Source organism: Xenopus tropicalis, chromosome 5 (genome assembly GCF_000004195.4).
Source record: "Xenopus tropicalis strain Nigerian chromosome 5, UCB_Xtro_10.0, whole genome shotgun sequence".
Taxonomy (NCBI): Eukaryota; Metazoa; Chordata; class Amphibia; order Anura; family Pipidae; genus Xenopus; species Xenopus tropicalis.
Genome location: NC_030681.2, coordinates 146,618,366 through 146,644,643, shown reverse-complemented (window position 1 = coordinate 146,644,643; position 26,278 = coordinate 146,618,366). Strand labels below are relative to the sequence as shown.

Below are 26,278 nucleotides of genomic sequence, written 5' to 3'. Positions count from 1 at the left end.
CATGGTTAAATGATTCCCTTTTCTCTGAAATAATAAAACAGTACCTGTACTTGATCCCAACTAAGATATAATTACCCCTTATTGGGGGCAGAACAGCCCTATTGGGTTTATTTAATGGTTAAATGATTCCCTTTTCTCTGTAATAATAAAACAGTACCAGTCCTATTGGGTTTAAATAACGTTCAAATTATTTTTTGGTAGACTTAAGGTATGGACATACAAATTACAGAAAGGCTCCATTAATCCTGAGCACTGTGGATAACAGGCCCCTTACCTGTACGTTCATGCTTGGCAGGAAAGTCCATAAGATAGTCCCACAGAGGTGTTCCCAATGCCAATTCTGTATGATTCACTCATGTTCACCCATCTAATAATTACAGCGAGGAAACTAATTACAAGATAATTGCTTGTGCAGCAGATTCTGAAGCTCAGTGAGAGCTGCCAAACTAAATTGAAGGAATTTCCCAGCCGTGTTTGTTTCCGCAGCACCAGGAGAAATAGGCGCTCAGGTATCAGGAAGAAGTGTCAGAGCCGCGAGTACCACAAGGCACCACCCAATGGGACTGAATGTTAATTTAATATCAATGGAAAGGAGATTAGTGACATATTATGTATAAGGAATAGCAGAGTATATGGAGGAAAACAAACCTGCCAGTGTGGAAATCATTAGATACGTTAATAAAGGACATTTTGTTACAAGCAAACAACTTTATCTCTGTGCTTATTCCTAGTAATAAAGTAAATTAGACTTTGTCCTTTATATTATAACCTACTATTTAATACCCTTACCTAGGATTGTTTTCTTCTTACACAGCAATACATGTTACCCTGAGTCACAGGGGTTGGAGTTAAAGAGGATGAAAAGTTAAAAAAAAGAGAGAATTGTATAATTATGCTCGTTCTGATAAGTGTAGTTTCAGTGTATACCTACTGGAATATTCGCCTTTTTTTTTATCTTCTAAAGCCCGAGGTGGTGCTTTCCGATTCCCAAAGTGCGTAAAGTGCAAAGCAAAATCACACAAGCACAAAGGGTGCACACAATAGCACAAAGGGTGCAAGTGGCCAGTCCTAAGATGGACAAGGCCCAATACTCAATTCCCACAGGGCAAAAGGCTCTAGTGAAAAAACAAATCTTCAATCCCTCCTTTGCCAAAGTTAGGGAGGGCCCCTTCCATCCTCAACCCCCCGGGCCATAAGGCACCAAAGGGCAAGGGTCTTACGACTCTCCTTCTCATCATGGCTAGGGAGAGTCCCTTTCCCCCGGGTTTGGCCAAAGCTGCCACCAGAGGTGCTAGGACCACCCACCAATAGTGCAATAGTAGGCGGGGTTGTGCGATTTCTCTACTGTTTTACAAAAGCCTGGAGGTTTGTTGATGTTTGTCTCCTGCATTCTTATTGGCTGGTGGTCCAATCAGTTTCACTGCGGCCATCCCTAGAGCAAGGGAGATGGCAACCTAGAACTAAAATGGAACTTATCATGAGAGCAACCGCAACTTTTTTTGTTGCAACCAGGGTCGGACTGGGGCGCCGGCGGCCCAGACCTGACCCTTGCTGGCACTCCCCCTGCCTGACCGCTCCTCCCCTGACGCGTTAAATGTACGCGCTCAGGGGAGGACGTCAGGTGGGGGGTCCTGCAAGGGGGGTTAGGAGGGCCCCTGCGGGAGGGGGGAGGCACTTGTAGGGCCCCTGGGGCGGGAGCCCCAATGGGCCCTTTACCCCCCAGTCCGACCCTGGTTGCAACTGTGAAATTTTTTTGCGCAGCAAATTTTTGCTGCAGTTTTGTGAAAATGTTGCCAATGGAAAAATGTGGAATTTCACAATGAATCCATGGCTGGCGAAAAAATTTGCTCATCAATAAATATTTGCAATTATGCTTAGCTTTTACATGCAGCCTGGTGTGTCCTAAGTATAAACCAATAAACCATTATCTTGCTCCACATTTAGATATATACATAGCTGGGCACATCTAGGTCAGTTGAGTTGATGCTGCACAACTTATACCCCCAAGACCCCCACTGTTTCACTCACTGTAAAGAAGGTAACGGGCCATTCTAAACCTAGAATTTGTGGCCCCCATTTTATTTCCCACACACTGCCAAGTAGCCAACCTGCTATATCTCCTACAGAATGCAGAGGCTTCCCCAGGGGACAATAAGGGTTCTGTGCTGCCCATGGTCACTGGCCCGGTATTAACCTGTAAATGAACAGAACTTTCTCCACTGAGTGGAAGAACAAAACGAAAGAGCTAAAGTCACATCGGTTCCAAAACAAACACAAACAAAACCTCATTCAGGGGTTGCGGAAAGTCCATATTGTATATCAGATTTGGAAATGTAAAACAGATTGAATAAAAGCAATCCTGGATACGGCCCAACGTGAGCACGAGGTACCTGCGGTTAAATGAGTGCCGTACTATTTCTAGGTGATTCCATGTGAAAGCGTTAAAGGAGCTCAATGCAGAAATTCCATTTCACATGGAGACGAGTATCGTGGTTATATTCTTCGTTAATGTTTCTGCTCCGGGGGACTCTACTGAGCCCTGTAACCACATTGTGTAGTTACCTACATTTAAAAAGCTTTGTTATTGTGCTTTGTAGGTCAGTGGTTTCTATGGAACACTGTAGGGATCACTTACTGTGCCCCCAGGTACAAGAGCAAGAGTGAAAAAAGCACTTGCATGTGGGTTCACTTGGAAGGGTTGAACTTGACTCTGGTCTTTTTTCAACCCTATGTAACTATGTAAGTTATGTTTGCAAGCAAAACTGTGGGCCCAGCCCTGCTTTGCCTCTAGCTGATACAGTCTCTCTAAAGACCAAACATTGCATTCAGAATAACAGGACGTGTAAGTTCTGCCTGAGCTCATATGTTTCCTATAGATATTGCCCTGCATGTATCTGTACCTTCCTACGCAAACAGGCTCAGCCTACGTGAGATAACCTAACCTGGATAACTGATATAAATAGCACAGAGAAACAGGACATCAATGCTGTATTCCTTATCAGTGGCTTTCTAAATTATTTTAAATGGAATGGGTGTAATGTAGTAAAAGTCACAAATTGCACCAGATTAAGTAACCCATAAAAGCCAGGTAGCATGTACGTGTCAATGGTTTAAAAGAAAACACCTGATTGGTTGCTATGGGTTACAAGACCTGGTGCAAACACAGAAAATTCTATTACTTTACCAAAAAGAGAGAAACAAGAGTGCAATGATAACTGTGATATTTCATCTTAAAACAATCCCAAGAGGGATAAGTACTTTTTACAATGAAATTCCTTTGTATTCATTGGCTTTTACTGAGCAAATCTCAGATGTATCCGTAAGAAATGGGTCAACACCATTTGTCTACACTTCTTGGGGTTGGACGCACCAGGCTGGTCAGAAGTGAGCAGGTTTCCATGGTGCACATGCTCCCTGTGATTGGCTAAAAAATGCATTCAGCAAGGACTACATTGGTGCATTCCTCTCCTGCTGAGTTTCGCTAGGCCCCATTGTGATCCAGTCGTTGTCCATCCCTATTGAGCCAAGTTTTAGCTAATTTGCAACCGTACCTCTCTCTTTTTGTCTCTAGTAGGGGGGGAAGAGGGCCCTTTTTGGGGTATAAAGCTGTGCTACCCCTTATAATGACAATCTACTAAACCAATGAACCCCAACCAGTGGCTCACAAGCATGATGTTGCTCCCCAACCCCTTGGATGTTGCTCTCAGTGCCCCCAAACCAGGTGCTTATTATTGAATTCCTGACTTGGGGGCAAGTTTGGGTTGAATAAACTCCTGATGTACAGCCAAACAAGCCTTCTGTAGGCTGCACCAGGGGCAACCAAATAACCAATCACAGCTCTTATTTGGTACCCCCAGGAACTATTTTTATGATTGGTAAAAAAAAATCCCATACCTTTGTATATTTGACTTAGCCATATAATGTGCACAGTTCCCATGACCTAGCCTTACATTTATTGTAGTGCTGTTCCTTTGGCCCACTGTATATACAGTAAATCTGTGTGATGGGTTAGTCTGGTAAAGGTAAAGGGATAGTTCCGGTGCTGCGCATTGCACTTATCACGCTAACCATACAGTAGCAATACCTACACAATACCTGCAATTCACAAGGGGCGTTAATTCCGAGATGAACTGCCCTATCCAATAAACCTCTGCCTTTACAACATAGTGAATTTCATTTGCTTTCTGTTCCTAGCTAAGGAATTTCAGCTATTTCAGACTGGTCCAAATGTGGATTCTTGTGGACAACAAGCCAATAGCTATAGTTTCCATGGATCTCATATGTTTCTGGAGAATGCCCTTGTGCCTTTTTGTGGTTATACAAATCCCCATCCTCAGCTCCAGAACACAATGAACTCATGAACGAGCTAAAAGATAGTTATCACATCAAGGTTTAGCAAATGGCCCAAAGACTGATTTCCTGAGGATCGTCTGTGCCAAGAGCCTTCTATCCATCTCCAAAGGCTTCTAATATTTCTGTGTCAGATGGATTTGTTACAGCAAATATGTGCTTAGATGGCTATCTCAGATGTTCAGCCTGAGGGTTCTGCACATAGATTGGCTCAAGGTTGACTCCAGCCTGAGCTGAAGATACCAGGTTCTGTATGGGCGGTACTGGTGGCACAGCCAAAAATACCAACGTGTCTCTCCCACCACAATGTTCCCTAAAGTTTATAATCATTGATAACTGAATGTTTAAAGTGCTGTTTAACTGTGCTCTCTCCGTATACAATTGGGACAGCTATGTAGGATCTCCACCTTTGGTGACATGGTGGCCTATGTGGTGCAACTGTAGGGTGAATGAGACTTAGCTAGTAGGGAGTAGGCTCAATACTCATTATGGGAGGCACCAGGTTGATAGGTTATACTCACATATTGGTGTCATTATACTGTAGGGCAGCGCTTCTCAACCTGTGGGTTGGGACCCCTTTGGGGGTCAAACAACCCTTTCACAGGGGTCGCCTATGACCATCGGAAAACACATATTTCTAAAGGTCTTAGGAATAATTTTATGGTTGGGGGTCACCGCAACATGAGGAACTGTATTAAAGGGTCGTGGCATTAGGGAGGTTGAGAACCACTGCTGTAGGGTTAGGCTTATGAACCCTAGCAACCAATCAGCAATCAGCTAATCATGGTCAACTGTAGTGAGGCTAATAATAGCAATTATTATTATTAACATGTATTTATAAAGCGCCAACATATTCCGCAGCGCTGTACAATAAGTGGGTTTCATACACTGGACATACAGGGTCCCCAGGTGTTCTGGATAATAGATCTCATACATGTACATGAAAAAAGGCTTTGCCACAAGCAGTGTGTATTCCCATTAATGCATCAGGCTTTATTCAGGCTGGAATAAAGTAAAGGACAGACATTTAGAGATATACAGACAGAATGTAACAGAGTCACAGCGCCATCTAGAGACTATAGGAGTAAGTACAGTGCCAGGATACCCTCCCAGCAGCATAGGGGGGTGAGTAAGCAGATAGGGAATATTCTTCCCTTTTTTATATATCAGGCTTCTTAATACTGTATATACACACTGGAGTCTCCCAAAAAGTGCCCTTACATAGTCGGCTCAGGAAATATATTTTGCTAATTTATCAATAACAAAACAATCATAACAAAAATATACTTTTTAAGGAAAAAGCTCTGCAGTTTTCCCACCTCATGTGTTTCTTTTTTATTCTATGGGACAGGGGGAAATGGTGTCTTCCCCCACTTTTCTCTCCTTTACACTAACAGATGTCAGACACAAACAGAACAAGCTCAGAGTGTTAGACGAGTTTAATAATTGTAATAATAAAGGGGCACTAGTGTAAGTTAGGGCTAATAATTGTGACTGGGGGCAGTAGCTATAGGGCTAATGCCCCACGGAGTGATTAAGTTGCCTGCAAAACACATGTGCAATTAACTGCTCCGACATGCCTATTCACCGGTAACAAAGGCAATCATTGGTGGAAAGGCCTACGCAGGTAATTTTGTGCGACTTTCGCATGAGTTTGGAAAACCAAAGCAATGAGTTGGCCTTTCCACCAGTGATTCCCTTTGTTGCTGTTGGAAAGCCATTTTGGAGCAGTTAGTTGCCCGCAGTAGCAGAGATCTATCGTGGGCAACTAAATCTCTGTGTGGTACATCAACCTAAACAGAGGCGGTAGTTGATAAGACTGGCACTGGTACTAATAGTAATAAAGATAACAGTAGCTGAGTGCAAGTAGTAACCCAGATGGAGGCCGCCAAAACCTTTTTGAATGCGGTGACACCTCAGGAAGTGATGTCACCACACCCGCTCGCACCCGGAAGTGAAGTCATTGTGCATTTGTTCACCTGAAGTTGCTAAATGATCACAGAGTTGACCTCTTTGGTAATCAATAAGCAGTTTCATATCTAACTGGAACAAACAAATTAAGCCTCATTTATACTCATGAGCACGTAAGTGTTAATGCTTAAATATGTGTAAATGTTGTGTATATTGCTGCTATTTATTAAAGGCACAGGTGCCCAAACACACTCCTTGCACTTTAGTATAGTTTGCCCTAAGCACCAATGTGCCCACCCAGGCTGTTCTGACAAATGGGGAGCAAGTGCCCCTATAGATACTGGGGAACCCAGGAGCTACTGCCACCCAGAATGTGCTGGAAATTCCAGCGTTCCCACAGGGGGTTCAGTCAAAAGGCGCGGCAGACACACGTCAAATCACACACTTACTGGGCGATCCCCATTCTAAAAACATTAGCAAATTGCACCTGATTTGTGGAAATGTGCACTCACAATTACATTCATTTTGGCACATTTCATGCAATGGGGGCTGGTGCACCTCCCTGTGTGACTGCAATTATGTTGGAATTTTGGGTTATAATACTATATTGTGATTAAATAATCTATCTATTCACACTTTGTGCGCTACACTACATTTGTCAAAGCATTTTATTATCTTTAATACTATCTGCTTGGTTACTTGAGATGTTACCATACCGCCCTCTGCTGGCGTAAAGTACAAATAATTTCACATGAACACAATCTCTCCTTCATGGAGTCACCACTGAGACCTGGTGGGATGAAAAATGCGACTGGGCTGTGAATTTAAATGGGTATACGCTTTTTAGGAGGGACAGAGGGATTAAAAAGGGTGGAGGGGTTTGTCTTTATGTAAAGTCAGATTTAAAGCCATGTAATAAAGACATTCCCAATGAAAACGTTGAATCTCTTTGGGTAGAAATTTCAGTAGGGCTGAAGGTCACAAAGAAAATGATCATTGGTGTATGTTATAAACCACCCCGTATAGATGAGGGGGATGAGTCCGAGCTACTTTTGCAAATGGAGGAGGCTTCAAAATTGGGTCAAGTTGTTATTATGGGGGACTTTAATTATCCGGACATTGACTGGAGTAATGGGGTGGCTAAGTCAGAAAAAGCTAGTAGGTTTGTAAATATGCTAAATGACAACTTTTTATTTCAGGTGGTTCAAGAACCTACTAGGAATGAGTCTATTTTGGACCTGGTAATATCTAATAATACTGAACTCATCACTAACATTTGTGTGGGTGAGCATTTGGAGAACAGTGATCACAACATGGTCTCCTTTGAGATAATGCTGCAGAGACAGCTCTATAAGGGAGTAACTAAAACACTCAATTTTAGACGTGCAGACTTTGCCAGTATAAGGGCATCTCTGCAATGTGTCAACTGGGAAAGGCTTTTCATGGGGTTAGACACAGAAGGAAAATGGAACATCTTTAAAACATTGCTTTGCAAGTATACACAACAGTATATCCCCCTTGTAAGCAAGGAGAGGCATCGCAAAGCAAAACCTTTATGGCTGAATAAAAGTGTTATTGTCGAGGTTGGTAATAAAAAACGTGCTTTTAAAGCATTCAAGTTAGCTGGGACAGCAGAAGCTTTCATCAGGTACAAGGAAGCAAATAAAGCAGCAAAAAAGCTATCAGGCAAGCTAAAATAGAGATGGAAAGGGATATTGCAGCTAGGAGTAAAAAGAATCCAAAATTATTTTTTAATTATGTGAATAGTAAAAAAATGAAGCAAGAAGGGGTGGGAACTTTATTATCACGGGGAGGTACGTTGGTTGATGAGAACGGGGAAAAAGCTGAAATTTTGAACTCTTATTTTTCATCTGTCTATACATCTGAGGAGCCAGATAATGAAGGCTTCCCTTTTAATATGCCCAGTTCTAGTAATTTAGCTACTGACGCGTGGGTCACTCGGGAGGGAATTCAAAAGAGACTTGAACATGTAAAGGTAAACAAAGGTCCAGGGCCGGATGGGATTCATCCCAGGGTATTAAATGAGCTGAGCGCTGTGATTGCCAAGCCTCTTCACTTAATTTTTCAGGATTCATTGAGGTCTGGCATGGTGCCAAGAGACTGGCGGATTGCTAATGTGGTGCCGTTATTTAAAAAGGGATCTCGTTCTCAGCCTGAAAACTATAGGCCTGTTAGTCTGACATCAGTAGTAGGAAAGCTTCTGGAAGGGATAATAAGGGATAGGATAGTTGAATACATTGCAGTTCACAATACTATTAGTTTGTGCCAGCATGGTTTTATGCGTAACAGATCTTGCCAGACTAATTTAGTCGCCTTTTATGAGGAGGTGAGCAGGAACCTCGATGCTGGAATGGCAGTTGATGTCATCTACTTAGATTTTGCTAAAGCGTTTGATACAGTACCTCACAGAAGGTTAATGATCAAATTAAGGAATATTGGCCTAGAACATAATATTTGTAATTGGATAGAGAACTGGCTGAAGGATAGAGTACAAAGAGTGGTTGTAAATGGAACATTTTCTAATTGGGCCAGTGTGGTTAGTGGAGTACCGCAGGGGTCAGTCCTTGGTCCTTTGCTTTTTAACTTGTTTATTAATGACCTGGAGGTGGGCATAGACAGTACTGTTTCTATTTTTGCTGATGACACTAAATTGTGCAAAACTATAAGTTCCATGCAGGATGCTGCCGCTTTGCAGAGCGATTTGACAAAATTGGAAAACTGGGCAGCAAACTGGAAAATGAGGTTCAATGTTGATAAGTGCAAAGTTATGCACTTTGGTAGAAATAATATAAACGCAAACTATCTACTGAATGGTAGTGTGTTGGGGGTTTCCTTAATGGAGAAGGATCTAGGGGTTTTTGTTGATAACAAGTTGTCCAATTCCAGGCAGTGTCATTCTGTGGCTACTAAAGCAAATAAAGTGCTGTCTTGTATAAAAAAGGGCATTGACTCAAGGGATGAAAACATAATTTTGCCCCTTTATAGGTCCCTGGTAAGGCCTCACCTTGAGTATGGGGGGCAGTTTTGGGCTCCAGTCCTTAAGAAGGATATTAATGAGCTGGAGAGAGTGCAGAGACTGCAACTAAACTGGTTAAGGGGATGGAAGGGTTAAACTATGAGGTGAGACTGTCGAGGTTGGGGTTGTTTTCTCTGGAAAAGAGGCGCTTGCGAGGGGACATGATTACTCTGTACAAGTACATTAGAGGGGATTATAGGCAGTTGGGGGATGTTCTTTTTTCCCATAAAAACAATCAGCGCACCAGAGGTCACCCCTATAGATTAGAGGAACGGAGCTTCCATTTGAAGCAGCGTAGGGGGTTCCTCACGGTGAGGGCAGTGAGGGGGTTGGGGAATGCCCTGCCGGGGGATTTTGGGTAGAGGGTTCCTCACGGTGAGGGCAGTGAGGTTGTGGAATGCCCTTCCTAGTGATGGGGTAATGGCAGACTCTGTTAATGCCTTTAAGAGGGGCCTGGATGAGTTTTTGAACAAGCAGAATATCCAAGGCTATTGTGATACTAATATCTACAGTTAGTATTACTGGTTGTATATATATAGTTTATGTATGTGAGTGTATAGATTGGTTAGTATAGGTTGTGTGCTGGGTTTACTCGGATGGGTTGAACTTGATGGACAATGGTCTTTTTTCAACCCTATGTAACTATGTAACTACTGTATGTAACCAAGAGTTGATCCGATACCAAATGGATCAGCAACGTCCCATATGGTCAGATCTTGAAGCAAAACTGGATTGCTCTAGTAATGGCGATTATGTAGTGCAATTATAGATTTTATATAAAAGATTTGAGCGAAAGAACAAGTGCATTAAACATTAATTCAGCTGTGGAAACAAGCAGAGAATGTCTCAAGTGAGTCCCTACTGAGACCCAAAGGAAGGAAGCTGATGAATAACAACAAGCCGATACCCTTTGTCGCTGATAATAATGTTACAGCAGGTAAAATAAGAACAATTATCAGCAAACACTGACATAGCATTACTGAGGATCCAATACTGAGCCCGTATGTAGGGAATAGACCGACCATTTACCAAAACCAGGGCATTCTGACCCCTTTAAACAATTGAATAATGGAGAAAAGGCCAAACAATCTAACACTCGTACAACTCTAAAGGGCACCACTAAACTCCATAATAAGTGGTGCAGAATGTGCCCTTTCATACCCCCGAGTAGTTTTTCCTGGGTCTACCAAGACCAAATATATTTACTAACTGCAAAACCACACACGTTATTTATGCCTTAATCTGCCCTTGTGAGTTACTGTATGTGGGTAGAACTGTAAGACCGGCGGGTCGCAGAATTGCAGAACATGCAAAGAACATGGGCACAAAGAAGAAGGATCACCGTGTAGCTACTCCCTATTCACAAGCACCCAATAGTGACCAGGCCCAGACTGGCAATCAAAACAGACCCAAACAAACGGTGCCAAAAGCAGCACAAGCACCGCTCCTGCTCCTCAAACATATACAATTTTCCCAAATACCTCAGAACAAAATGGGGAAAACACTCCGCCTGTTACGGAAGGTAAACTTAAAGAATTACTAAATGTGTTGTGCATTACATTACAGTCTGACTCGAAACAATCCCTGTCAGATATCAAAACAGAGATAAGGGGGTTGGGAGAGAGTGCCTAAAGGTCCCCATACACGGGCAGATCCGCTCGCTTGGCATCTTCTCCCGATATCCCCACCTACGGCGAATCCAGGATAATTTGATCGTTTGGCCCTGGGGTATAGGAAAAGTAACGACGAGCACAGGGTCAGACTGGGCGGCCGGGACACCGGGAAAAATCCCGGTGGGCCCCGGCCCTAGTGGGCCCCAGCAGCCCAGTCCGACCTTTGCCGGCGCTCCCCCTACTGACTGTTCCTCCCCGATGCGTTCAATTTATACGCGCTTGGGGAGGACGTCAGGCGGGGGCCCTGTGGGGGGGTTGGGGGGCCCCTGGGGTGGGTTAGGGGACGCAGCTGGAGCACCTGCAGGGCCCCTGGGGAGGGAGCCCCGGTGGGCCCTGCACCCCCCAGTCCGACCCTGGACGAGCATAGGAAAAGTCGGTCCGGGGACGGCATCAACGAACCGACGTGGTCCCCGATCTGACTAGATTTTCTAACCTGCCCAATCGAGATTTGGCCGATTTCAGGCCAGATATCGGTCGGGCAGGCCCGTCGGTAGTGCCCATACACGGGCCGATTGGCTGCAGAATCTAAGGGACCCATAGCGGCAGCTAGAATCGGCCCGTGTATGGGGACCTAAATAAAAAGCTTTAAAATTAATTACTGTTAATTCCTGCCTATTATATATATAATCAAATTTAAAAGAGTCTGATGTTGGTATTCTTTATTAAGTTTTCATTTGTTTATATAAACCTTACTAAGAAATTTTATTAATTATACATCTGCATGCTCCCATGAAATTTGCTCCAAGATATGTCGTCTTTGAATGTCAATTTGTTAACAATGGCTCATGTTCTGATATATATATATTAGCTTGGAGCAGTATTCTCTGACTACTTCTAGTCAGCTTGTAACTTTCTTAATTTTTTTCTTATCTATATGATCTACTTTAAAGATATTCCTATTTTTTATGGTAGCTCCCTTACCTGGTACCTAATTTCTATGAGATTTCTCTATTGGCTATATATATTATATTATATATTTATTTGGAATCAAGTACAGGTACTGTTTGATTATTACAGAGAAAAGGGAATCATTTAACCATGAAATAAACCCAATAGGGCTGTTCTGCCCCCAATAAGGGGTAATTATATCTTAGTTGGGATCAAGTACAGGTACTGTTTTATTATTACAGAGAAAAGGGAATCATTTAACCATTAAATAAACCCAATAGGGCTGTTCTGCCCCCAATAAGGGGTAATTATATCTTAGTTGGGATCAAGTACAGGTACTGTTTTATTATTACAGAGAAAAGGGAATCATTTAACCATGAAATAAACCCAATAGGGCTGTTCTGCCCCAATAAGGGGTAATTATATCTTAGTTGGGATCAAGTACAGGTACTGTTTTATTATTACAGAGAAAAGGAAATCATTTAACCATTAAATAAACCCAATAGGACTGTTCTGCCCCCAATAAGGGGTAATTATATCTTAGTTGGGATCAAGTACAGGTACTGTTTTATTATTACAGAGAAAAATGGAGTCTATGGGAGACAGGCTTTCTGTAATTTGGAGCTTTCTGGATAACGGGTTTCCGGATAAGGGATCCCATACCTGTATTTAGGTCTCTTTAAAAGATTATAGATCCATGCCAGACCTTTTCTCATTTTCCCTCCCAGAAGAATTATTTTCTCAAAATCTGAAAATGATCTTAACCTGCTTTGTTGCGTATTTGTAAATATTTGCAAAATTCAGATTTCTTAAGTTATAGAGATCCAAATTACGGAAAGATCCCTTATCCATAAAACCCCAGGACCCGAGCATTCTGGATAATAGGTCTCATATCTGTAGTAATTTTTTAATTATCAAATACAGTCAGACTTTTAATTGCCAGGAACTGGAAAAAACAGGAGGTCCCAAACATTTCCCAGCTTATGAGAGAAGTTAGCAGTAATATAGAATATGAAATGGCAATTCCAAGAAATATTTCGGAAAGAAGATTCATACAGGAAGTGCAAAAAATATGGAAGAACATTTCTGGTCTTGATAATTGATAGTTATGTTTGATGTGGGGTTTTTTTGTTTTTTTTGGGAGCTACTAGTTATGTTACGTTATGTGTTTTTCTTTTCTCTCTGGAGATATTGATAAAGGAAGCAGTGTAATTATTACGATTTATATGTACTGTAAAAACTAATAAAAAGTAAGTTGAAAAAAAGAAAGTTGCAAACATCAAAAAAAGTTACATGCATCAAAAAAGACGCGTTTCGCAAACATTTCCCTGATTCGTGAATTTTTAAAAATTTTCAACAATATTGCAATAAGGATGTAATGAATGGCTAAATTTTTATCAGATATGCAGTTTTTCTGCCATTTTCTCATACAGGAACACACAATGAAAGTTCAGTGTGATTTTAATGTATATCAATACAATTTTAACTGCAATAAATGTTGCTAATGTAGGGACCCATAGGATTAAGCTCCCTATGGCTTTAAACCCTACCTCTTCACATATTCTACTGTTGCTATGAGTCCTATGTATCTAGTTTGCACTATACTTTATACCCTATTGGTTATTTTGGTTGTTCACGCCCCCTGCAGACTGATATAGTGTCTAGCAAGGAGGTGTGGCTTCCTCTTTGGCTGCCTCTGTGTCTCAGGAACAGTTCCACTGAGCCTGGGAGCAGAACTAGGCCCCAGTAAAGCCTTATTGCCCCAAAGTGTTACCATCCATTCTAGTGAAGTCGGGGACAGGGCCCCGTGAACGAGGACTAGTAAGATAGTTACTCTTGTTAAGCACTCTCTAGGAGAGTGAGGTAGAGAGGGAAGGAAGCAAGGGCAGTTTTCCAGCCCCACCAAGGAAAGTAGCAGGAAGTATTTCTTCCATACAGGCACTGTTGCCCCAGCATAGGGCCACGGTTAAGACATAGGAGACAGGCAGTACCTAAACCCTGTTCCACAGTCGGCTGTAGGACTCTCAAGCTAGGGGTTATCAACCTGAGGTATCTATCTTGACTGCATTTACCCTGCCCAGACGCCTAAAAGAGGTGGGATAAACCGGTGTGCATCCTCTCTTGTTATCCTTAGAGTACTACTATCATTTAACATCTGTACTGCATTTGTGAGTATAACCCTGCGTTAACATTTGTCTCTGACAATAAACCTGTTCATAGTTCAACTGCAAGAACCTTCTGGCGTCCATCTTTGCTAATCTGCACTACACACAGCTACAGTGAGTTGTAGTTCCACTACACCCTTGCTCCGCAGGTCTCTTCCACCTAGCGAAGACCCATCCTGTTTAAGAGAGTCGCATGTAACCAAATAGGGGTTACACTTATATGTACCTACAGTATATCATGTTTTCCTGTTTGATTAACCAAACTCTAAAGGAATCATATGGAATTAAGTAATTGGCAACTTACATGCCATTAAACAAGCGTTTGCATCCGTATTGGTACATCCCGTGCAATTGTGACAACGCAGTGTAACCTGTGGCATCTTTTAAACTTACACTTATTCTTTTTACACTAATACAAAAACACCACATTGTTGCTACAAGACATGGGGATATATAAAGTGCCCTTTGCACCATGGGCCAAAGTTGCTTAACAGACTAATGAATGTATTTTATACAGGGTACAAGGTACAGGCCAATTCTATAGAACCTTATTGCCTGCAGTAATTCCTTTCTAATATAGGTTCGGGGGGCACAGACTTTGATTAGAAAAGGAGCTGCGTTTACCCACAATAATCTCAATAGTGATTTATCATCAGCCGCCACTTGGAAAAGGGTGGCACCATAAACTCTATATTGTTTAAAGGACAAGGAAAGCCTAATTCACTGGCAATTTGTAAAATACTGTTTTAGATGGCTAATTCCAGGCTTTGTGGCTCAACTGCTTTCTCTCCCTAGGGCTAACTGACATGCAGAGAGAGCTGTTGAGCTGAGAGCCTGCTATTAACTGTCTAAAACTGCAAATAACTCAGAAAGCACTAAAAGTAATGGGGACATTAGATCCCCTTTAATACTGTAACACTGTAAGTAGGTTAGCATCTGGCTTCCTAATGGCTGAGTGTACAGAGCCCATTGTGATGTCACAGCCAGGAGAGAGGACCAGTCTGTTGAGTCCATTGTGATGTCATAGACAGGAGAGATGATGTTGATGTTACTCGCTCATCTGCTTTGTCATTTGACTGTTGAGCGCTGGTGGTAACACATCAGTCACTCAGCTTTTATAACTTTCTTGATTTTTTTTCAAAACTTTTTATTATTACTTTTAAAATATTCTAATGTCAAAAGAAGAAAAACATATTGAGACAAACATTAATGAAAATGAAGAGACGAAAGAAGAAAAGCAGAGAAATGCAGATGAACATGCCGGTAAAAGGACGACCGGCCGGATCTTGGTTCTGTTCTTCATTGGGCTCCTTGCTGCCTGCTATTATATATTTGTGGTGGAGCTCTGCATATTGACAGTAGAGGTATTAGAGGCAAAGGTGACCTTCCTGGTGATTTTCCACCTTTTGTACCTCCTGTGCCTGTGGTGCTATCTCCGCACTGTTATAACCCCTCCTGCTGTCCCTCCTGCCAAATTCCGCCTATCGGAAGCCGACAAGCAGCTGTACCTGAGCGATGAGAGGCTGGAAGTGTTGCAGGAGATCGTCGTCCGTATGGCTAAAGACTTGCCTATATATACGAGAGAAATTAGCTACTGTCCGAAATGCCAAGTGCTAAAGCCAGACAGGTGCCACCATTGCCCAATATGTGACATCTGTGTACTGAAACTGGATCATCACTGCGTATTTCTAAACAACTGTGTGGGATTTACCAACTACAAGTTCTTCCTCCAGTGCGTGGTGTATGCGCTGCTATTGTGCCTATTCAGTAGCGCAGTGTCGCTTTATTGCTCCATACTATTCTGGACTCATCGGGTGCCGGACACCAACTCCAAAATACCTATCATTGGGCTGTTTGTTGTTACTGCACTCTTCTCTCTATTCTTATTCCTATTTGCCATTGCCCATTTCACGCTGGCTATAAAGAATGTAACTGCTAGGGAGAATTCTGATGACTTAGAGATTGATCCCTATGACTTGGGCTGCAGTAAGAATTTGAGACAAGTGTTTGGAAATGAAAAGAGATATTGGTTCCTCCCAATCTTCAGCAGCTTGGGAGACGGCTCCTCATTCCCAATGGGTGATGCCGCAGAGGACATAGAGAAAAATGCTGGTATTAACTGACAGATACAGAACAACAGTGTCCCAAAGCAGATCTGAGGGACTTATGTTGAATAATTATTTGTTCCGTTTTGCCTCTGATAACAAATTATGAAGTCAAGCAGATTGTTATCCTGCCCTCACCTGGAGCACTGGGTGCTAAAGGGTCAGGCAAGAGACTGGAAAGAACAAAGCAGAAATAGAGAATACACTCAAGCAAAGCATGGACTTTAAGCATGTTTTATTTTCATATGCAAATGCTTGTAATGGTTGTTAAATAGAATTGTAATGAATAAATTGCAATAAACTTGAATCAGTGTGTCCTTGTTGTGTTATTCCCTGTAAGTGGAGTCAAACCCTAGAGGGAGACATAACCCTTTGGTAGTTATGATTGTACTAAAGGAGGAGCCCCACAGGTTGCCTATCCCAGGCTAAAGAGTAACTATTCCTGCAGCGCTATACTAGGGCTATATTTCCTAGTCATTTATGGGGTAACTAAACCTACAATCTGCTTTGTTATAAGAAGCTCGGTCAGTAGTTATTATATCACAGCCATTAGGCAGAGTAGTTCCACTTGGAAGAATACAGAGAATATAGTAGAAAAAGAAATGTACTGACACAGGGAAAGAGTCAGTTCCACTAGAAGGGCAATTGGGTGACCTATACTGATAATATAAACTAAGTGGAAGAGGAAAATTATCAGTTGGAATTAGGGTCTCTTCTAGGCTAGGGCATGGGGGGCAGGTCCAAGAAGGGGTGGGTCCATGATGTTGGGGATGGAGTTGTGATGTAAACAAGGTCTGATCTTGACATTGGCACAAAGGGCGAAACATGGGCACAAAGAAGAAGGATCACCGTGTAGCTACTCCCTATTCACAAGCACCCAATAGTGACCAGGCCCAGACTGGCAATCAAAACAGACCCAAACAAACGGTGCCAAAAGCAGCACAAACACCGCTCCTGCTCCTCAAACATATACAATTTTCCCAAATACCCCAGAACAAAATGGGGAAAACACTCCGCCTGTTACGGAAGGTAAACTTAAAGAATTACTAAATGTGTTGTGCATTACATTACAGTCTGACTCGAAACAATAAGGGGGTTGGGAGAGAGTGCCTAAAGGTCCCCATACACAGGCAGATCCACTCGCTTGGCATCTTCTCCCGATATCCCCACCTACGGCGAATCCAGGATAATTCGATCGTTTGGCCCTGCGGTAAAGGAAAAGTAATGATCCAGAAAACCCCAGGACCCGAGCATTCTGGATAACAGGTCTCATATCTGTAGTCATTTTTCACTTATCAAATACAGTCAGACTTTGAATTGCCAGGAACTGGAAAAAACAGGAGGTCCCAAACATTTCCCAGCTTATGAGAGAAGTTAGCAGTAATAAAGAATATGAAATGGCAATGCCAAGAATTATTTCGGAAAGAAGATTCATACAGGAAGCTCAAAAAATATGGAAGAACATTTCTGGTCTTGATAATTGATAGTTATGTTTGATGTGGGGTTTTTGGTTTTTTTTTGGGAGCTACCAGTTATGTTACGTTATGTGTTTTTCTTTTCTCTCTGGAGATATTGATAAAGTGAGCAGTGTATTATGATTTATATGTATTGTAAAAACTAATAAAAAAAAGTTGCAAACATCAAAAAAGTTAAATGCATCAAAAAGGACACAAATTTTTCCCTGTTTTGTGAATTTTTTGAAAAGTTTAAACAACATTGCAATAAGGATGTAACAAGTATGAATGGTTACATTTTCATCAGATATGCAGCTTTTCTGCCATTTTCTCATTCAGGAACACACCACACGTCACTAAAGGAAAGTTCAGTGATGTCACAGCCAGGAGAGAGGACCAGTGTGTTGAGACCATTGTGATATCATAGACAGCAGAGATGATGTTGATGTTACTCGCTCATCTGCTTTGTCATTTGACTGTTGAGCGCTGGTGGTAACACATCAGTCACTCAGCTTTTATAACTTTCTTGATTTTTTTTCAAACTTTTTATTATTACTTCAAAAATATTCTAATGTCAAAAGAAGAAAAACATATTGAGACAAACATTAATGAAAAAGAAGAGATGAAAGAAGAAAAGCAGAGAAATGCAGATGAACATGCCGGTAAAAGGAAGACCGGACAGATCTTGGTTCTGTTCTTCATTGGGCTCCTTGCTGCCTGCTATTATATATTTGTTGTGGAGCTCTGCATATTGACAGTAGAGGTATTAGAGGCAAAGGTGACCTTCCTGGTGATTTTCCACCTTTTGTACCTCCTGTGCCTGTGGTGCTATCTCCGCACTGTTATAACCCCTCCTGCTGTCCCTCCTGCCAAATTCCGCCTATCGGAAGCCGACAAGCAGCTGTACCTGAGCGATGAGAGGCTGGAAGTGTTGCAGGAGATCGTCGTCCGTATGGCTAAAGACTTGCCTATATATACGAGAGAAATTAGCTACTGTCCGAAATGCCAAGTGCTAAAGCCAGACAGGTGCCACCATTGCCCAATATGTGACATCTGTGTACTGAAACTGGATCATCACTGCGTATTTCTAAACAACTGTGTGGGATTTACCAACTACAAGTTCTTCCTCCAGTGCGTGGTGTATGCGCTGCTATTGTGCCTATTCAGTAGCGCAGTGTCGCTTTATTGCTCCATACTATTCTGGACTCATCGGGTGCCGGACACCAACTCCAAATGTAGAAATGTACTAACACAGGGAAAGAGTCAGTTCCACTAGAAGGGCAATTGGATGGCCTATACTGATAATATAAACTAAGTGGAAGAGGAAAATTATCAGTTGGAATTAGGGTTGCCATCTTTTGGGTCTCTTCTAGGCTAGGGCAGGGGGGGCAGGTCCAAGAAGGGGTGGGTCCATGATGTTGGAGATGGAGTTGTGATGTAAATAAGGTCTGATCTGGACATTGGTGGGCCATTCATAAAATGTTAATCTGTGGGTTCTGACAAATGCCAGAGGGGCTGCTGTAAGATGTCATAGACAGTCACTATTTATTGGGCTGGTGGGGGCTGTTTGGGCCTCTGTGTACATGAAATTCCAGGGCCTATTTTGAATCCCAGTCCATGCTGAGTGTATCTGTTGAGTTCCATACCCTGGTGCCATTGTATCCCTATTAGCTGCATTGCTGAGGATGCACAAGAATGCGTTGACACAGACTGGGTTAGCACTAGAGACTGAGGTTAGAATCTGGGTTGGGTAAGTACTAGGGGCTGATGTTAGAGTCTGGGTTGGGTAGGTACCAGTGGCTGAGGTTAGAGTCTGGGATGGGTAAGTACCAGGGGCTGATGTTAGAGTCTGGGTTGGGTAGGTACCAGTGGCTGAGGTTAGTGTCTGGGATGGTTAAGTACCAGGGGCTGATGTTAGAGTGCCCTCATTTGGGTCATATAATTGTCTCCTTGCCATTTAACTATTATTATATTATCCTCATTCTTAACATAGGAAATGTAACCTTCCTCTACTGTGTAATGTGTAACCCAGTGATCCCCAACCAGTGGCTCAGGGGCAACATGTTGCTCCCCAACCCCTTGGGTGTTGCTCCCAGTGGCCTCAAAGTAGGTGCTGATTTTTGAATTTCTGGCTTGGGGGCAAGTTTTGGTTGCATAAAAAACAGGGGTACTGCCAGAGTCTCCTATAGGCTACCAAATAAAAAAAAAAAGACATACAGTGGTGTGAAAAACTATTTGCCCCCTTCCTGATTTCTTATTCTTTTGCATGTTTGTCACACTTAAATGTTTCTGCTCATCAAAAACCGTTAACTATTAGTCAAAGATAACATTATTGAACACAAAATGCAATTTTTAAATGAAGGTTTACGTTATTAAGGGAGAAAAAAAACTCCAAATCTACATGGCCCTGTGTGAAAAAGTGATTGCCCCCCTTGTTAAAAAATAACTTAACTGTGGTTTATCAATTTCAATTTTCAATTTCAATATCAATTTCTGTAGTCACCCCCAGGCCTGATTACTGCCACACCTGTTTCAATCAAGGAATCACTTAAATAGGAGCTACCTGACACAGAGAAGTAGACCAAAAGCACCTCAAAAGCTAGACATCATGCCAAGATCCAAAGAAATTCAGGAACAAATGAGAACAAAAGTAATTGAGATCTATCAGTCTGGTAAAGGTTATAAAGCCATTTCTAAAGCTTTGGGACTCCAGCGAACCACAGTGAGAGCCATTATCCACAAATGGCAAAAACATGGAACAGTGGGGAACCTTCCCAGGAGTGGCCGGCCGACCAAAATTACCCCAAGAGCGCAGAGACAACTCATCCGAGAGGCCACAAAAGACCCCAGGACAACATCTAAAGAACTGCAGGCCTCACTTGCCTCAATTAAGGTCAGTGTTCACGACTCCACCATAAGAAAGAGACTGGGCAAAAACGGCCTGCATGGCAGATTTCCAAGGCGCAAACCACTTTTAAGCAAAAAGAACATTATGGCTCGTCTCAATTTTGCTAAAAAACATCTCAATGATTGCCAAGACTTTTGGGAAAATATCTTGTGGACCGACGAGACAAAAGTTGAACTTTTTGGAAGGTGCGTGTCCCGTTACATCTGGTGTAAAAGTAACACAGCATTTCAGAAAAAGAACATCATACCAACAGTAAAATATGGTGGTGGTAGTGTGATGGTCTGGGGTTGTTTTGCTGCTTCAGGACCTGGAAGGTTTGCTGTGATAGATGGAACCATGAATTCTACTGTCTACCAAAAAATCCTGAAGGAGAATGTCCGGCCATCTGTTCGTCAACTCAAGCTGAAGCGATCTTGGGTGCTGCAGCAGGACAATGACCCAAAACACACCGGCAAATCCACCTCTGAATGGCTGAAGAAAAACAAAATGAAGACTTTGGAGTGGCCTAGTCAAAGTCCTGACCTGAATCCTATTGAGATGTTGTGGCATGAACTTAAAAAGGCGGTTCATGCTAGAAAACCCTCAAATAAAGCTGAATTACAACAATTCTGCAAAGATGAGTGGGCCAAAATTCCTCCAGAGCGCTGTAAAAGACTCGTTGCAAGTTATCGCAAACGCTTGATTGCAGTTATTGCTGCTAAGGGTGGCCCAACCAGTTATTAGGTTCAGGGGGCAATTACTTTTTCACACAGGGCCATGTAGGTTTGGATTTTTTTTCTCCCTAAATAATAAAAACCCTCATTTAAAAACTGCATTTTGTGTTTACTTGTGTTATCTTTGACTAATAGTTAAATGTGTTTGATGATCAGAAACATTTTGTGTGACAAACATGCAAAAGAATAAGAAATCAGGAAGGGGGCAAATATTTTTTCACACCACTGTACGTCCATCAAGTTCAACCATAATGCCTATATATAACCTGCCTAACTGCTAGTTGATCCAGAGGAAGGCAAAAACCCCATCTGAAGCCTCTCGTATTTGCTTAGAGGGGAAAAAATTCCTTCCTGACTCCAAGAGGCAACGGACCAGTCCCTGGGGCAACTTGTACCAAGAGCCATGCACAGTAAATATCAGGACATTAAAGTCACAAACTTTGCTTTACTGCCCATGCGTGCCATTGGGACAGAGCAGAGGGGCTCAGGGGCATGAGAAAATAGAAGTGTAGAAAGTTGAATATATAAACGCTCAGCCTTACTGCTCACATGGCACGATGCGTCAATCCCCAATAGCCCACCGCCTGGCCTTTTGGAATATCACAGAAAAAGAGGAGAGCACCTTCACGCAGGTAAACTGCTTCAGCCTTTATTCAAACCACTAGTGTGCTGTGGTTTGAATAAAGGCTGAAGCAGTTTACCTGCGTGAAGGTGCTCTCCTCTTTTTCCGTGATATTCCAAAAGATAGCAGAGTGTACATAGAGTACATAGAGAGAAATGCTGCTATTGTCACACAAGACTCATGAAGCAGAGCATTTCTATTATTTCTGCAGTCAGTTATGAGGAGGTTGATGGGATTCCGACAGTGGATGCTGCCACTTCTCCAAAGAGATCTAAGGGGACTTTTCTGGAGATAAATAACTGTACAAGATTTTCATTTTCTACAATACCAAGAAGATCCTTCTGTGTCCCACCCCAACACCTAGGGGCTGATTTACTAACCCACGAACAGGTCGAAATGAGTCCGATTGCGTTTTTTTCGTAAAGATCGGTATTTTGCGATTTTTTCGTATTTTTTGCGATTTTTTCGGCGTCTTTACGAATTTTTCGTTACCAATACGATTTTTGCGTAAAAACGCGAGTTTTTCGTAGCCATTACGAAAGTTGTGTAAAATCTTGCGATTTTTCGTAGCGTTAAAACTTGCGCAAAAAGTTGCGCTTTTTTCGTAGCGTTAAAACTTACGCGAAACTTCGCACCTTTTAAGTTTTCACGCTACGAAAAAGGCGCAACTTTTTGCGGAAGTTTTAACGCTACGGAAAAATCGCAAGATTTTACGCAACTTTCGTAAAGGCTACGAAAAACTCGAGTTTTTACGCAAAAATCGTATTGGTAACGAAAAATTCGTAAAGACGCCGAAAAAACCGCAAAACATACGAAAAAGTCGCAAAATGTTCGTTTTCAAGTCGGAACTTTTCCAATTCGGGTCGGATTCGTGGGTTAGTAAATCAGCCCCCTAGTCTAGGGTACTGGGGCCGGAACCTTCTCCTCCTCCCTCTGGTGGAGGAAAAGATGAACTTTAGAAGAGGGAAAAGGACCGCTAAATAGCGCTATTCTTAGTGCGTCTTTATATATTGTTATATATACGTGTATACATATGTACAGTAAATGAAGCGCACTCCAAGGGAAGCACAGTGTATAGCTTCATCATTGGGCCAGACCAGCACCTCCATACTCCATACTAGGGACAACTCACTTCATGTGCTTATAGGCTGCCCAAACTGATATCATACAATAGCAGTCAGTTGGCCTGTATAAATGCAGGGTGAGAAACAGCCGACCCACTCTGCCCCAACATGCACTGCGTCGGGCTATTTGCAGACACACGGAGCGGATTTCAGCACAGAATCGCGTCAGAATGCAAAATTGAGTTTCAAGCAAAAACTTAAAATTAATTTTAATTAGCCAGGAAGAGAAAGCTCCTTCTGGGGAATAAATTATGAATAATCACATTCTGGCGAAAGGAACCTGTTATACGTATTTGGTAAGTGAGCCAGTGCTCCTGGGTTCTGTATAAGAGTTGGCTCATTGCAGGAACCACTATGGTGCTACAATTGTGCCACTGAAGGAAGAGGAATCCCTCTTTTATGTCCCTGGCAGCAGCCAGTACAAGATGGCCGTATGGGTGTATAACTTTATTTATAAAGGCTACTAGGATACACAGTGCTGTACAATCTGACAACATAGAAAAGTACATCCCAAACATTCTAGCAAACAAATAAGTATAAATATACAGCAATTAAATGCTATGTGATAAAGGACACTGTAGGAAGGAATCCCCAGGGTTGGACTGGGCCAGTAGGACACCAAGCAAAAACTCTTTGGGTCCTACCGACCCTGGCCCGATCCCTGCCCTATAAAGCTTACACTCTAAATGGATGGATAACATAAAAGCACATTGGGGGGAGGCTGCTGGGAGTTGCTTGTCCCATGTGAGGAATATTCTTGTGTTTCTGTTCCTGAAGCTTCCAGATATTTACTAGGGAGCTAGGCCCTGTACATCCACCCAGTTATACCCCTGGTCCGCCCAAATGCAGAAATAACATTGTTGGGACCAGACCTGACTGCCTTTATTTAGCAATGAGCTCAGAGATACTAATAAATTCTTATACTAATAAATTCTTACCACATTTTCTTGCTGAAAGAGCACATTGAGTCTAGGCCTGTGCGCTGCCGCCATGGCCACTACATAGTCCCTTTGGTTTTCCTTCTATACCAAGAGGAATCCTATAATTTTTACTATATACATTTAACAAAAGAAGTTCACATTTAGCAAGGAATTTCATTTCCCATAAATGTTATATTGAAAACATTTATTCAGGTCATGCAGCTTCCTAGCTATAGAATAAAAGGAACAAAGATGAGGGAAAAGGTGAATGGTTTTCAACGGCAAACCTTTTATTTATTGAAACGGTAAAGACACTTGGGGGGGAAATGTATGATTGCTCAAGCCTTTTGGAAACCCTGCACTAATTTAAGGAATACCGTCATGGGAAAACATGTTTGTTACAAAACCCATCAGTTAATAGAGCTTCTCCAGCAGAATCCTGCATTGTAATCTGTTTTTCCCATGGAGCTAGCCATATTCTTCATTTCCCAGGGTGCCACAGCCATATGACCTGTGCTCTGATAAACTTTAGTCACACTTTACTGCTTCGCTGCAAGTTGGAGTGATATCCCCCCCCCCCAGCAGCCAATCAGCAGAGCAATGGGAAGGGAGCAAGATAGCAGCTCCCAGTAGGTATCAGAATAGCACTCAATAGTAAGAAATCCAAGTCCGGCTTGGGACTCCTCCAGTTACATGGGAGTAGGAGAAACAATAGGTTAGCTGAAAGCAGTTCTAATGTGTAGCACTGGCTGAAAGCTCAGACTCAGGCACAATGCACTGAGATGGCGCCTACACACCAATATTACAGCTACAAATACATGTGTTGGTTCAAGAATAAAATGTTAAATGGCAGAGGGAATTTTTTGCTATGTAACAGTGTCATTTAGAAATAAAAAGTACCCCATATAATCATGACAGTATCCCTTTAAGAAAGCCCACTTGGAGAAAAATAACAAGGTTTTTTCCCCCCGAAACCCCACATGAGTTTGTTAACTTGTTCGCGGTTGGCTTTATGATTGCTCAAGCCCTTTCTCTATTGTGATGTGAACACAGCATTGTGGGTATATATATATATATATGGCAGGAACACCAGTTAAAATAGTAGCCCATGTAGTAGATGGCAAGTCCAAACAAGACCACTGCTGAGAGATGATATGGTTAGCTCATGGCAGCACTTGGGAGCTCTCTTGCACAGCCGTTTAGCCTTTGCCCGTTGCCTGCCCTGACTCTCCTGTTGCCAGCCCTAAGGCCCTCAGTTCTTTTCAGTGCCGCCATATGGCTTCCTGAACACCAGGTACCTCTGGCCAAGTTGTTAGGACCTTTCTACTCAGTCTCAATGGCATGCAAAGGGTCCTGGCAGTTTATTCACAGTAGAGGAGTTGTCAGACCCTGCATTAGATACAGGTGGCACACAAGTACTGAAGGACTCAACCAAAATGAAAAGGCTGTTATACATAGTTACATAGGGTTGAAAAAAGACCAGAGTCCATCAAGTTCAACCCATCCGAGTAAACCCAGCACACAACCTATACTTACCAATCTATACACTCACATACATAAACAATATATACAACCACAAATACTAACTGTAGATATTAGTATCACAATAGCCTTGGATACTCTGCTTGTTCAAGAACTCATCCAGGTCCCTCTTATAGGCATTAACAGAAATGAGGAAAGAATGGGGAGCGCCACATCAGCCTCACACAGTCACTGTGCACCAATACATGCACAACGGCACATACCATTTACCCTCCCAGCTGCACATGGTCCCACCAACAACATGCCCATTGGCATAAGCACAACCAACATCATTTATATTGAGCCAATGGAAACATCAATCCAGTGTGAGGAAGCTACATCATTACCACCAATATCAGTGCCAGATCTCAAGGCATTTGGACGTTGATCAACGAGTTTATCAGAAAGGTCATAGGGAAAAATCCTCCAACAGTTGGTGCCAGGCAACTTCCAAATAACATGGAGGGCTCATTTGCTAATGCACTGCATCGTATACACATCTCCATAGGCAAAGGCAATTGCGCTCCCACAATTTTTCCTGTAGTAAGTGGAGTATTAAACTCAGTTTTTTGAAGGTACTTGGGCTTTGTGCTCAGTGTCACTCATCCCATCCTGCCTCCCATTCTTAATCAAGCGCTGCTGCACTTACTGTTACAGGGGAACCCTGGAGCTCAGTGGTGTAACTACTGTTGGCTGGGCCCAAGTGCAGGATGTGCACCCAGGTCCTCTACTGGGCCCCCTTCCCCATGAACTCATGCCCCTCACACTAGAGCCCTACATTAGGTTGGGTACCCGCACAATAACTGCATAGCGGTCAGGTTTTGGGCAGGAAGTCCCTGGTTCCCTTACCGTGGGGGCAGTCAGTGGGTACCCTGCCTGGGTACCCG

The 26,278-nt window shown here is 42.5% G+C and overlaps 1 protein-coding gene and 1 pseudogene across 1 annotated transcript in view; one reads left to right on the top strand and one right to left on the bottom strand.

The window, feature by feature from the left end:
* The window catches only part of adgrf1 (adhesion G protein-coupled receptor F1), a 182,356-nt gene that overhangs the window by 133,458 nt on the left and 22,620 nt on the right, over positions 1 to 26,278 (bottom strand).
* LOC101730281 lies at positions 15,194 to 16,471 on the top strand (annotated as a pseudogene).